Genomic DNA, 15,353 nt, shown 5'->3' on the forward strand with positions numbered 1-15,353 from the left:
ATCTTCTGATCCACTGTAGCCTTCCGTTCCCGCGGCTATTTGACCTCAGCATCCATGTTAGCCCTTTCCAGACATCAGTGCCTCGTTCGCCTTATGGAGATTGGAGATCTTCAACCTCTGTAAGATCTTCAACCTGCGCTTGTAGGGCGCTGATTGAACTCTCGTGGAGAGCAAGAGTGTTGATAACCTTCTTCTCGGCGATCTGCGCCATGTTGAAGCTCTGCAGCAAATGAAAACACTAAGACACCCACACTAAGCCAAGGCAAACTGCCCACAAAACACTAACCTGGTAGAGTGCTCCAATGACAGCCTCATCGTCTCGGCCACATCCAGCCCTTTCAGGTGATCCTTAAATGCTGTTGCAAGGAAAAATAAGTTAGAAGAAATTTAATTGAATATGTTAGATGTTGCCTAAGAAGCATTTGTCAAGTGCTCAAAAAAGGAAAAATAGAACCTAGCAGATCAGTTCGTAGAATCGCAGAGGGGTGCTCTACATAAGTTTTTCCCAGTTTCAAGTAATGTTGAAGTCCGTCAAGATAGGCAGGAACATGATCATACTTTAATTGCAGTAAGTCGATCCTAATGAAGGTGCTACAGAGCACCATTTAGATGCAGAAGCTGGTGCCAATGAGCATACTCTCGGAAGTGAAAATTACAGCCTTCAGATTTTGCATAAAAAAACTGCCCAAATATATGTTTTTTCGAGGCATTGAAGCAATATATTTTTATTTGAGGTAATCATAATGGTTACTGTTTTTAAGTTTTTCTGTTACATTATTGTTATCTTTTACTCCCTCTGTCCCATAAAAGATGTCATTCTCACTTTTCGAGAAATCAAATATTTTTAACTTTGACTAAATATATATAAGAAAATATTAATATTTATGACACATAATTAGTATCATTAGATAGATCGTTAAATATATTATCATAATAAACTCATTTGGAGATACAAATGTTACTAATATTATGTATAAACCTAATCAAAGTTGAAAAAGTTTGACCGGCACATTTCTCATAGCGTCACTTTATATGGGACAGGTGGTGTATGAACTAAACATATACTGCAAAGTAATTTTTATTATTCATATTATATACTTTAATTTTTATATTAAACATATACTGCAAAGTAATTGATTGAATAATGATAAAGCTAAGAATTGGTTGCTACCTGTAAGTGCATCAAATTCTATTTGTGGGTTTTGGTGAATAGATGACGATTGATAAGGAACGTCCTTGAGGGTGGCCCGATCTTCACTGTAGTAGGTCGAAGAATCGAAGATAATATGCTGCGAACAGCGGGGTAACTAGCTTTATACCCGTCCAAGGTTGGATGCGACCAAACGACGGGGAGAGAGGCACCGAAAACCGCGAAGACTTCGACTCGATCTCCGAACGACCGTAGAACCACATCTGAAACTAATCCACATAAAACGGTGCAAACGTACTGGAAACCGTAGGGCATGAACTAGGGGAACCCAGAGGGATCACTTCACAAGTCCAAGAAGAAAAAGGAAGAACAAAGGTTTAAGTAAGGCACTCGGCAGCTCGGCTACAATATGAGGGGTTTATCAATTCATCAAAAGGTCCCTAATAGCTTAGAGGTAGGGGATATTTATATTAGAAACAACCCTCCTAGTTGGGTGTAAAAATGAATGGAGCTTCTGAAGATAGGCTATGTGAAAGATCACCACGAGATGGATTCCTGAAGTGGTCTTCTCGTAACTGTTGGCCTCCATAGTAGTGTTCACTAATCTGACCATAACTCCTTATTGGGAAGTCCAAATAACTAACCGTTTATTGGGTGTGAAAGTAGACTCGAAGAGCTTTTCAGGCATGTGCAGCATGCACCACGAAACTTTATAGATTGGTACAGTTTTGCACGGAAAGTTGTACCAAATTCTGCCCCTAGCAAACTATTGTCCTTCTGTGTCACTTTTTCTTGGGTCTTGGGTCCGGTTGTCCATCTATGCTACTTTCCATCCACGTTACTTTTTCCTAGGTCCGGTCGTCCGTCCGTGTTACTTTTCTGATGGAGCTGTTTTGTAGCACCGTGTCTTGATCCTTCGACCATGTGCCTTCCACGTCTTCATGTATAAACCTAAGCATCATCAAGATAGGATATTTTGGTAGTATAACATTCTAAAAAGTGTTAAAATCACAATTAGTTCGGAATGAATTCATATGATCTTGTAGTTTCTTGGCACGACTTCTTGTAAGTGGCCCTTGATTTGTATCCTTTGGACTTGAGTTAGTGTGCATGGCTGGGATGTCCTCATCATTCTCCTCCTCTTGAAACGGAGTCGTCCTCGACTCTTCTAATCCAAAGAATGAAGATAGATTGGCAACATTGAAACTTGTACTCACACCATAAGTACTTGGAAGGTCAATTTCATATGCGTTGTCATTGATCTTGCAAAGCACTTTGAATGGACCATTGGCTCAAGGCTGCAACTTGCTCTTGCATTGTTCAGGAAAGCGATCCTTGCGTAAATGCACCCAAACCAAGTCTCCTGGTTCAAATAACATCTTCTTGCGACTGTTGTTGGCGTGCTTCTCATACATCTTGGTCATCTTTTCAATGTTTGCTCTAGCTCGATCATGAAGCTTCTTGACAAATTCACCTTGCTTGCTTGCATCAAAGTTCATTCGTTCCTGCATAGGCAAAGGCAAAAGATCGATGGGAGCAGCAGGTTTAAAACCATATACAATTTCAAATGGACAAATTTTGTGGTCAAGTGTACCACCCTGTTGTATGCAAATTCCACATGTGTCAAACTTTCTTCCCACAATTTCAGATTCTTCTTTAGAACAGCTCGCAGCAATGTTGACAGTGTGCGGTTCACAACTTCAATTTGCCCATCAGTTTGAGGATGACACGTTGTGGAGAATAGTGTCCTCGTTCCAAGTTTTCCCCACAAGATCTTCCAAAAGTAGCTCAAAAACTTGGTGTCACGATCAGACACAATGGTACGTGGCACTCCATATAGACGCATAATTTCTCTGAAAAACAATTTAGCAATATATGAAGCATCCTCGCTCTTATGGCAGGCAATAAAGTGTGCCATTTTGCTAAAACGATAAACCACAACAAAGATTGAATCCCTCCCCCTCTTGGTTCAAGGTAAACCAAGAACAAAGTCCATAGAGATATCTTCCCAGGGTACACTAGGAATAGGTAGAAGAGTGTATAAACCATGAGGGTTCAAACAGGAGTTAGCTTTGTGGCAAGTTTCGCAGCGAAGAACATGTCTCTCCACATCTCTTCTCATCTTAGGCCAATAGAAGTGATCAGCAAGTACTTGCTCTGTTTTCTTTACACCAAAATGTCCCATAAGTCCACCTGCATGAGCTTCCCGCACAAGCAAAATGCGAACAGAACAATCTGGAATGCAGAGTTTATTAGCTCGAAACAAAAACCCATCATGCAAATGGAATTTTTCTCATCCCTTGACACCACAACACTTGGAGTATGGCTCAACAAAATATGAATCAGTAGCATATAAATCTTTTATACTTTCCAAACCAAGAATTTTAGAATCAAGTTGTGAAAGCAAAGTATGACGTCGAGACAAAGCATCAACTACAACATTATCCTTCCCTTTCTTGTACTTGACAATGTATGGAAAAGACTCGATGAATTCACTCCATTTTGCATGTCTTTGGTTCAGTTTTAGTTGTCCTTTAAGGTGTTTCAAAGATTCATGGTCCGAATGTATCACAAATTCTTTAGGCAAAAGGTAGTCTTGCCAAGTTTCCAAACTCCTAACAAGAGCATATAATTATTTATCATAAACTGAATAATTCAAAGTTGGACCACTTAGCTTTTCACTGAAGTATGCAATCGACCTCCTTTCTTGCATGAGCACGCCTCCAATCCCTACGCCACCTGCATCACATTCAATCTCAAATGTCTTACCGAAATCTAGGAGTGCAAGGAGTGGGGCTGTTGTTAACTTCATTTTCAACTCTTCAAATGCCTTCTCTTGTGCTTCTCAACATTTAAAAGGCACTTCTTTCTTTGTCAACTCATTGATTAGAGCAACAATGTTGCTGAAATCTTTCACAAATTGCCGGTAGAAACCAGCAAGTCCGAGGAAGCTCTGAACTTGGCTCACATTTTGTGGAGGCACCCACTCACGAACAACTTTGATCTTTGCCTCATCCACCTCCACACCTTGGACTGAAACAACAAAGCCAAGAAAGGCTACCTTGTCGGTGCAAAATGTGCACTTGTCAAGGTTAGCATACAATTTTTGCTCACATAGGATAGCACGCACACTTTAGATATGTTCAACATGTTCATTAAGAGATTTGTTGTAAATTAATATATCATCAAAGTAAACCACAACAATCTTGCCAATGAAAGCCATAAGCACATGATTCATCAATCTCATGAAGGTACTAGGTGCATTGGTCAACCCAAAAGGCATTACCAACCATTCATACAACCCAAACTTAGTTTTAAAAGCTAATTTCCACTCATTTGCTTCTTGCATTCTTATTTGGTGATAACCACTTCTCAAGTCAATTTTTGTGAAAATGATAGCACCACTAAGTTCATCAAGCATGTCATCAAGTCTAGGAATGGGATGTCTATACCTTATTGTGATGTTAATAATAGCTCTACAATCAACACACATTCTCCATGAACCATCTTTCTTGGGAACTAGAAGAACAGGGACAGCACAAGGTGAAAGACTTTCTTGCACATACCCTTTTTTGATTAATTCTTCCACTTGTTGCTAAATTTCTTTTGTTTCCTCTGGGTTGATGCGGTAAAAAGCTCTGTTTGGAAGAGAAGCACCAGGAACAAGGTCAATTTGATGTCCAATCCCTCTCTTAGGTGGCAGCCCCGGTGGTACTTCATCTGGAATTACATCCTCATATTCCTGTAACACATTAAAAACAACACTTGCCAAAGTAGAGGATAAGTCGTTAGTGGAAAGAAAAGTTTCCTTATATAGGAGTACAAAGAACATTGCATTGGGTTCACTCAATTCTTTTAAATCCCCCTTCCTAGCCATCATAACTAATCCCTCTTTTCCCATTGTCTTGGCTCTTTGCAGCTATGGGGTTTTATTTGGCTTTGGAAACACTCCCTCACAATTTTTGTGGGTCACTCACAAGTGGTTCTCGCTCTCATTGTTTTCTTTTTTTATCATCCTTTAAAATCTCCTCTGGTGTCAAAGGAAGCAACGAAATTCACTCTCCTTTGTACATGAAAGCTAGCTTGTTGGTTCTTCCAAAAATCTAAACATCACGATCATATAACCATGGTCTTCCTAGTAGCAGTTGGCATGCTTGCATAGGCACCACAACACACTCCACATGATCGTTATACCTCCCAATAGAGAAAGGAACTGTCACAACTTGGCTCACACGCAGCGCACCACAATCATTAAGCCATTGCATATTGTATGGAATAGGATGGTGCCTCTGTTTTAGCCCCAATCTATCAACCAACTCCTGACATGCAATATTGTTGCAACTGCCATTATCAACAATAATTCTACACAACTTGTCTTTGATCATGCCTTGAGTATGGAAGAGGTTATGTTGCTACCCATTCTCTTCTTTCATAGCAGTAACACCAAGCACTCAAAGAGAAATAAAGCAATTATTATCACCTTCAGCGGGTTGGATCTCATTCTCATCATTTTCAAGCTCTTCATCATATCTTGGATTCCTCGTGATCACTTTCAGATTCCTATTCACCATGCTCATTCACAATCATGGTCCTCCTACTTGGACATTGGGCAGCAACATGTCCACGACCATGGCACTTGTGGCACACAATTTCTTTGCTACGTGTAGAGGAAGTAGCAGCTGAAGCAACGGTTGGGGCTATTGTACTTACAGTAGGCTGCTGTTGGTTTGCAGGTGATGATGCTGTAGAAACCGCCATCTTTGAAGGAGCAAAGGATGGAGAGGGACTCGCTGTAGCACCTTGGGACCGACCCCCACCAAAAGAAGTACTGGACTGCTGCTTGCGCCATGGGGCTGCAATGGAGTGGCTTGCATAAGATCTTCCACATGTCTCTTACTAAATTTTTCCCTCGGTGCGCATAGCTTGATCAACAAGATCTTGCAAAGTATGATATGGAAACATATCAACAAAACCAGAAATTTCTTCATTGAGACCACCAAAAATCTTGCCATTTTTTACTCTGGATCCTCTCTAATTCCAGCCCGCACTAACAGCAACTCCATCTCCTTATAATACTCATCGACTGATCTTTTTCCCTACTTCAACATTTGCAACCTATTGCGAAGATCACGCTGATAGCTTGAAGGTACAAATCGCGTTCGCATTACCTGCTTCATCTCTTCCCATGTGTTGATATGTTCACACCCCAACACAAGCGGATTCTCCTGTATTTGATTCCACCAAGTGAGAGCATAACCAGAGAACTTGACTGAAGCAAGATTGACATGCCTCTAATTATAAAGATTATGCACTCTAAAAATTTGATCACACTGCTTAGCCCACTCAAGATATGCATCTGCATCTTCTCTATTATGGCTGTAACACCCCAGGTTTTTGTTACCAGTTGAGCTCAACCATGACATGTTAAGTGGTGGTGGAGATGTTAGGTCAAACATATGAAAATGAGCCACCACTTAAACTTGGACCATGCACCATTGCTTACATGCTGCCCTTTCTAAAAAGTATGCTTGAGTAATGCTGGATGTACTTGTTTCATGCGTCTCGCATCAATATCCATCTATATCGATCCATGGAAAAGTTTTGTGAAGTTTGGAATCAAGAAGTCACATGAAATGACAAGTTATGTCCTTGCCTAAATTGTTTTATAAAGTAAATGGAATTCTAGATTGTCAACCAAACTTGAAAACTTGCCCAAATGACTCTAATTGAACTCTACAACAAAAGTCATGAAGGGTTCGTGTTGAGTGGAGGACAAGAAAATACCTCAATCGGTCTGAAACTCGGATTTAAGCTTTACCGTGATGTTACTGTGACCTGTGTTGACCAATCACTTACAGTGCCTGCATGGAGTTGCACCTTAAATAAAAGTTGAAGTTTGAGTAGAGTAGGACAAACTTTGTTTTTTTTGACCAAGAGCCAGATCAACTTGGAATTAAGGCGAATCGAGGTTCAAACGTTGAATCGGTAGCTGTTTTCGGTACTTAGAATTTTTCTAAGTCTGGAATTCATCGTCGACTCGTCGATGACATTGGCATTCCGCGTTCTCCAAATTTCGTTAAGCAACTTGACTTGATCCCAAAATAAAAGTTGGAGCTAAGTTCATGGAAAAGAGCATGTAAAAAGATGGTACTAGTTTGACCTCGTTTTCACCATCAATTTGAATGTTTGCTTGTCGCTGTCAATACGCTGACACTAGTAGTTTGTGGCTTAATTATCCACTGATGAAGAGCTCTAATGACCATGGTCTCTAAATGAAAAATGAAGATTAGTTCATGTCCTTCAAACTTCATTTTAGGCCCAAAGTCCAATTCGCACCCGAGACAGGCCCAAATCAGCTCCCCACCATGTCCACTCTAGCGCCCGCCACCTGCTCGACCGAATGCCGACGTGGCGCCGTGCATGGAGGCCACATGCCCCGCCATTACCGACTTGTGCCCTGCTGCGTGTCTCGCACTCCTACCTCCTCGTCATGTCGGTGTGGTGGCAGAGGCTCCCCCTCCACTCCCGCTCACTCCATCTGCGCTCCCCATCCTCACTCCCTCGCTCTCCAGCGCCTGCGCGCACGTGCTAGAGCATGGCCACCATGGCCGGCTAGCCAAGCTTGCCGCTGCCGCGTCCCCGCTGCTCCGAGCTCCCTCGCATGCTACTGTGTGCGCCACCACCTTCGCCGTCGTGCACCGCTCCTCCTAGCCTGTGGTAGCTAGCTGCTGCCGCCAGCGCGCTGTGCCAGTCGCGGCCGCTCGCTCGTGCGTGGCTGGGCCACTGTAGGTCGCCGTGGCCCAGTAATGAAGCCCTGCCTGCACCAGTGCGCATGATCCCACAGGTGCTGCGCCGCCACTCCCCACCGTCGGCGCCGCCTCAGCCGGCCGGAGCCGCGAGGCGGCCGCTCCGTGTGCTGCCGTCGTGAGGAAGAAGACGAAGGACCATGCGCGAGAATAGGAAGTTTTACATGGGGTTAAGTGAGGAATCCGTGACTCAGTTGAACAGTACCAAAAAGAATATTTTTGTTCATGTTTAATTTCTGAAAACTGCAGGGACCCTGATGCAAGATTTACATTGCTTTTCTTTGGATTTTTGTAGATTTGGATGATCATCTTTGAAAATTTGTAGTAATTAGTAGAAAAATCATAAAATAGTAAATGGTGACTTTTTGGAATCCTTGTGAAATTATCTATGCAGTAGATGTATAATATGGCATACTTTGTTTAAATATATTGCTGTAAAAATAGATTTATGCAGTTAGGTTTTTTATACTAGTTGTATCTTGTCTTTTTCATAACTGCTAGTTGTTGTGCTCAAATAATTGTGAAAGTTTTGTGGAGTGGTACTAAGGTTATTGTTGATGTCTGGTAAAAATTTCAATATTTTAGGCTTGATAGTTTAAGATCTATAAAAATAACAAATTACCTATATTGCTTTGCTCCTATTCTAAATAGTTCGTGTATGTTTGAATTAATTAGATTAGTTAAGTTATGAATCATGACTTTATGATAATACATGAGTTTTAGTACTTTTAGTAAGCTTTTCAAAAAGCTAAATATCATGATTTTTGGTTAAGTAGATCTTGAGTTATACTTGCCTTAAATCTCTGTGGCTATTTCTGCCCAAACCCAGAGAGGGTTTCCTTGTTCTTACTGTGGGGCCTTATTAATAGTAGAATTAGCTTTAGATGTTTACAACAAAGTTGTTTAGAATTTGATACGATTTCTAAAAAGTCTAGAACCACATTTATTGGACATGTATAACTCCATTTATAGCTGTTCAAATTGACATGTCAGTTTCTGTCCATGTTTTAGATAGAGACGCAATTATTGGATTAATTGGCCTTGTTATCTGTAGAATCATCTTAATATGATAATAAGAAAGTTGTAGATAAATCACTTAAACATCTTGTGTTAAATTTTCATGGCATTTGGCCAAATATTTTGTGAGTTATGACTGTTCTAAGTTGGTCTTCAGAAATTGTAGTTCTCTAGAATTTCTGGACCAGATTAGATAAATGTGACTGTTTGACCCTTTTAACTTGGGAATCATGATGGGATGATTAAATATGGATTGTAGACAATTTCATAATATTTTGATATTGTCTTGTTGCATGTATTTTGGATTAGTACAACTCCAGTTATAAGCTTGTGAAGTTGCATGGTAGAATCTGTCCAAGTCTGGACAGAGGTGCTCAATTGTGCTTGATTGACCTTGTTAAGGGTGGAATAACCATGTGATGATAATAAACATGTTTTAGATAATTTAATAATCTTTCTATAAAGCTAAGGTTCATGCTTGTTTGATGTCTGTAACTCCAGTTATGCCATTTTAAAACTACTACTACTTTTCTGTCCTAGTTTGGTGCAGATCCGAAACATTTGTCATGTTTGACCTGGTTAGCTTTGGAATAAGCTTTTGGTGATAATAACAATGTTGTAGGAAATTTCGTTGTCTTTCAGAAAGTCTAGGGTCACCCTTGTTGGATGCTTATATCTCCAGTTATGGAGAAAACAAGTGACTAGTTGTGCTGCTGTCTAGATTTCTATACATGTGCTAGGTGATTGCCTTAGCTTGCTCTAGTTTTGGCTAAACATGCTGGTTAGTTCTTGATTAATGCATGTGTGCAATGTCTGAACTTAAGTTCACTTGTGTGCTATGCCTAATATGTTTACTATCCCTTTTATAATAGGTTGTGTGATGTTTAGTTAAATAACTCTAGGTGCCTATGTCTTGCATGGTTTTTTGTTTGCCTTGAATGCTATTATGTGATGCATCTCATATTACCATTCTTCATATTCATGCACTTGCATCGTGCATCTCAATTAGGTACGCTAGATGAACCACATGCCGGATGGGATGTTGGAACCGAACCCAAAGACGGTGCATGGTGAACCTATCCCGAAGATGGAAGGACTTAGCGTGTGTCGTCTAACAAACACTAACCTAGTGTTGGATTCCAGGCAAGCCCTAAAGCATTCATAAGTCTCCCATATTTTTACAAATATCTTGAGTATCTTTTATTGTTGATGATGCATTTAGTATAGGAATTGGTTGGAACCAATTGTTGCATTATATCCTTACCTTGTCCAGATAAAATCCTATGAATCCTAATTAAGTGTAGGATCGAATGATGCTTAGCTATGCTTAGACCAGTAGAAGTCGGGTGATTTCCTATCACCTACGAGATGTAGGATGAGCTCTGGTCACTGGATGGCTATATTTGCTATCGTGGAAAAGAACCATGTGTTAATAATGAAAAGAGACCGGACGGGATGACGTTAGTGCATCAACAAGGCATGGAGGTCTTGGGTGTGAATCTATCCCCGTCTGTGTCATTTAAGGACATGATACGTTGTACGTCCTCATGTCATGTTGAACGCAACCTAACACTTAGCTGTCCGTATAAGTCGTTCTGACCATGAAGCCTAGTAGCTCGACTCAGGCTGGTGAAAGGTCCTTGTTTGGTTTTGGTAATTGAGTGACAACTTAGGTGGACTAATTGTGTTTATGTGAGATACACAGGTGATTAGTCCACAGGTACATGTGTGTGAGCAACATATGCCATGAAGGTGAAAATGGCTTAGGAGATGTTGCAAAGCTCACACATGTGATGATGAAGGAGCTTATTGCACATGAGACATGACATTGAGTCATGTGATCAAGGTGGAGAAGATCAAGACAAGACTTGGCTTGATGGACCGGTTGCAAGCGTGAAGGGCAAGTCAAAGGCTTTGGAGTGATGGACCGCGTGGCGGTGAAGCTTGAGCAAGACTTGGCGCTGATGGACGATGGCAACTGGTGAAGAGCAAGTAAAGTCAAGATCGATGAACCAATATGATCATGTGATGATATGAAGTGGATCATATCATTGTTGATCGTGTTTGTGCATGTGTTGCATCGACATTGGAGGAGATGGAATGGAATGCGCAAGGCAAAGGTATAACCTAGGGCATTTCATTTCACCGGTCATAGGTGTGTAGAGAAGTTTATGACCGGATTTAGGATAGATGGCCGTACTATCAAGAGGGGCAAACTTGTTTGCATATCGGTCATCTAGTGCCACTCGAGTAATCTAACTTTGCATTGTCGCTAGGATCGAGTGGCGTGGCAAGTTGAGTGGCTAACATCCTTTGGGAAATGATTGTGAAAATGCTAACACACATACACATGGTGGTGTACACTTGGTGGTGTTGGCACATTTACAAAGGCGGTGGTGTTTGCAGGGTTGAGATGGGTTTGGGTCTCGGTGGGATTCAGCGCTTTCGGGAAAATGGAATGTCTATTTTCTATTGCGCCGGATGCAAATTCTTGTGGTTAGCACACTTGAGCAAGGGTGAAGAGAATGGAGGAGATGCCAGCGTCGGTCAAGTGACCAGGACTGCTGGATCCAAAAGCACTGGACGCTGACTGCCTGCGTCCGATCGTGCTGACGTGGAGTGTAGCAGTAGCTGGAGAGTGACCGAATGCTGGTGCTGCGTCCGATCGCGTTTGACCAGACGCGTCCGGTCATGCTCGGGAGCTTACTAGGAAATGACCGGACGCTGAAGGTCCAGCGTCCAGGTCAGTTGAAGCTGGAGCATCTGGTTAGGTCAAGTGATCGTTGGAATCGAGACACGTGGTCAGTCTGCGAGCGACCGGACGCTGAGGTCCAGCGTCCGATCAACACGACCGGAGCGTCTGGTCGGCCCGACCGTTGCCTAGTGAAGGGGTAATGGCTAGTTTAGCCCTTGGGGCTATAAATAGAAGTGGCCTTTGGCCATGGCTAGAGGTGAGCACCTAAGGGGACTTAGTGTCCATGCTTGTGAGTGCTTGGGAGCCCTCCATCACACATATACTTGATAGTGATCATTCGATTGTGTGAGTGAGCGATTCTAGTGCGATTCATCGTGAGGTTGCATTGAGTGGCACTAGGTGATCGAGTTGCAAGCCGGTGGTGCTTGTTACTCTTGGAGGTTGCCACCTCCTAGACGGCTTGGTGGTGGTCTTCGTCGAAGCGCGCAAGAAGCTTGTGCGGCGCTCCGGAGAAGTGCTTGTGAGGGGCATTGTGCTTGCCCCGCGGGAGCCGCGAAGAGCAACTCTAGTAAAGCATGTCATTGAGCTACCCTCACTCAAGGGGTAGGTTCTTGCGGCGCCCGACTGTGCGGGCTTAGCGGGTGATGCTAATTAGCCGCCGAACCACCAAGTGAGCGGTCGACACAACGGGGACTAGCGTGTTGGCAAACACGTGAACCTCGGGAGAAAAATCATCGTGTCAACCTTATTCTTCCCTGTTGGTTTGCATCCCCGTTACACAAGCTTGCAATTACTTTTATACATATTAAGCTTGTGTAGTTGCTCTTGTAACTAGATAGCTTGTGTAGCTTGCTAATTACCTTCTTGCTTGTGTAGCATAGAAGTAGCTCCCTTGCGTGTCTAATTTGGTTTTAGTAACCTTGTTAGTCACATTGCTTAGTTTGTGTAGCTAAGTATTTGCACTCTCTAATTAGGCATTGGTTGCCTTGTTATTGAGCATTGCTAGTGAGCTTAGTTAGCTTTGTGCTTTTGCTTACTAGCATGTGTAGGAGCTCCCTTGTTGCTCAAAGTACTAGTGGAATAGGTTTGTGTAACCTTGCTCCTAGAATTGTTTAGGAGAGCTCTAGCTAGCCTAGCACCTTTGTTGCATAATTGTTATCTTTGCAAGGTGCTAGTGAACATATATAGTGGGGGTATAGTCTTGGCTAGACCGATAGTTTTAATTCCGCATTTGTATTGGTTAGCCTGACGCGATTAATTTTAGAAAAGACTATTCAACCCCCCTCTAGTCCGCCATCTCGAACCCTTCAGCTGGGAACACGAGCAATGGCAGCGCATTCTGGAGGTAGTAAGGATGTGCGGAGAGCCATTGGCGTAAGCCCAAGGTGGGTTAGAGTCCCGATCACCCTTAACAGAGTGGTTCTCTAAGAATGCTGATCTATTCAGGACTCGCGACTCCTGAGTTGTGCCAAAGGTGACTTGATTGCGACCCTAACGGGGGAAGCAGGGTTTGTGTTAGGAATACCCCTCCTAGCTGGATAGGAATCGATTCGAATCACCATCTCTCCCGGATAGTGAGAACTTGACTGAGCAGCGGCAACGTAGATTCACTAAATTTAAAGATATGGTTAAATGATGATGGTGGTGATGATAATGATAATGATCCATGAAATACCTGATATGATCTTTACCTGGTAATCACCATGGTGGACACATTGCATTTATGGAAATTAAGCAAGAGTGTCTTGCTTAGTAGCCTTCGGCTGATTAGGCTATGTTCTTTTGCGCTGTGTTTTGATCTTCTGATCGCCTCCTTGTTGAGTCCTAACCTTGTGACTACCTTTGTTTGCTATCCCTCCTTTGCACAGTGCTTGTTCTTATGACCCAATCTGTGCAACTTGAAAATTCACTTTGGGTGTGTGATCAGTAATGGTGTTATGAGTAGCAACTACGGTGCCGCGACGGAACCTAGGGCTTCCTTGTGGCCAGCCGGCACATGGTTGTGTTGTTGGGTGCACGCCGGTATCAAGGTTTCTAGTCATGATCCATTGCTGAACTGCACCGATGTGTTATTTTCACGTGAGCTCTTCCTTGGTTATCTCTCCATATCTAATTGGAAGATCCTTATATTAGACCAAAAGTAGTTGAGCTTCCTTCTGAAGTCTTCCAAAGGATAACCTTTGAAGAATAGGTCACTAACATGAAAATAAACAGACTGCATGAGGTGGTAGGCAAGTGACCCTACTTGACTGTCCCTATAATGGCATCGGTCATCTAGTGAGAAACTTATGTCATTCCCGTTGGATAAAAAATGCACACAACACTTAATGTTGGACAAATGGTTAGTCAGATAAGAATTGAACGTCACATTATGATTATGACCTGGCTATCCAAGTCTTGATTATTATGTGCATGCTGATTGCACAGTCAAGATCAACCATCTCTTGTGTGACCCCTTGTCTGCTGACTTCGATGGCGACCATCTGTTATGCGTCAATCACAACTATTGTTGGCAAGAGTGAAGATTTAGAACTTTTAGTGTTGAGAGATAACTGATTAGTTACTAGTAGGAAGCTTAACCTCTAGCTAGGTGACAACTTTTGCTAATTACGAAGGCTATGTCTCATAGAGCAATGTTAAGCAACGAAACAACAAGTCGTTTAGCAATGCAACTACTGCTTTGTTTTCCAAAACCTATGCTATCAAGTCAATTCCATCTTGGACAATGACACAGATAGCACAAGACGTTGTATCGGCTATGTAGGAGCTAGCGAAAGCACGTCCCTAGTTTCAGTCAGCATCTTTGTGCCCCTAGGTGCCACTAACACATGTGTTCGGACTCTACTGGACGAAGTGCCAAAGGATATATAGGAATGGTTCCTTATCTCTGTAGGACAGTCCCTCCGTGTAGAGTATGCTTTGTGTTCCAAAAACATAGCCACAAGTCCAATGCTTGTGCGTCATCAAGTTGGTGTCTAAATCAAACGATTTAAGTTGTTTCGTGAGAACCACATATGGAAAACCTTAGTCCTACATCCTCAGAGAAAAGAGTTGTTGCTGCTGCTATACCAAGAGATTGAGAGTATAGAACACACACCACAATGTGTGAAGCAAAGAAAGAGAAGAACGAGAAATCTGTCCAGATTTTAGGGTACAAAACCGAACATCTTCAAGCCAATGATTAGTGACTCAAACATGGTTCGATTGGCCTCAAACTTTGGTGACCTAATTCCTCACTTAGGACACATCGATGCCTTAAGTTTGTTTGAGGATTGATTGAGTGAAACATCGGATTTGAGAGATGTTTTGTGAATACGGTACGCTATAATTACTACGATAGAGCAGTTTTGGTAGCCGCATTGTTTGGATACTCAAACAGTGTCCGTTTGAGCTGAATTTTAGTGAGCAATTAGGGGACTCATGGATCTATATTCCGACCAAAATTCATGCACCATGGAGCACTAGTTTGTGAAATATGAACAGAAAACCAAAGAGTACAGAATCTGTAATTTCTTTGTGACTGCGATCATCCTTCGCATTCGAAAGTTGTGTTTGCAATTGAGGCCAAGGTATGTAACGCGGTCAATAATTGTTGCTAGATAATCCTTTAGATGCCCTAAAGAAGACTCCTTGGAACCCTTTATACCTTGTTCTTGGCCTCTTCTATCAACAATGTTCGAGCAAT

Source organism: Miscanthus floridulus, chromosome 10 (genome assembly GCF_019320115.1).
Source record: "Miscanthus floridulus cultivar M001 chromosome 10, ASM1932011v1, whole genome shotgun sequence".
NCBI lineage: Eukaryota > Viridiplantae > Streptophyta > Magnoliopsida > Poales > Poaceae > Miscanthus > Miscanthus floridulus.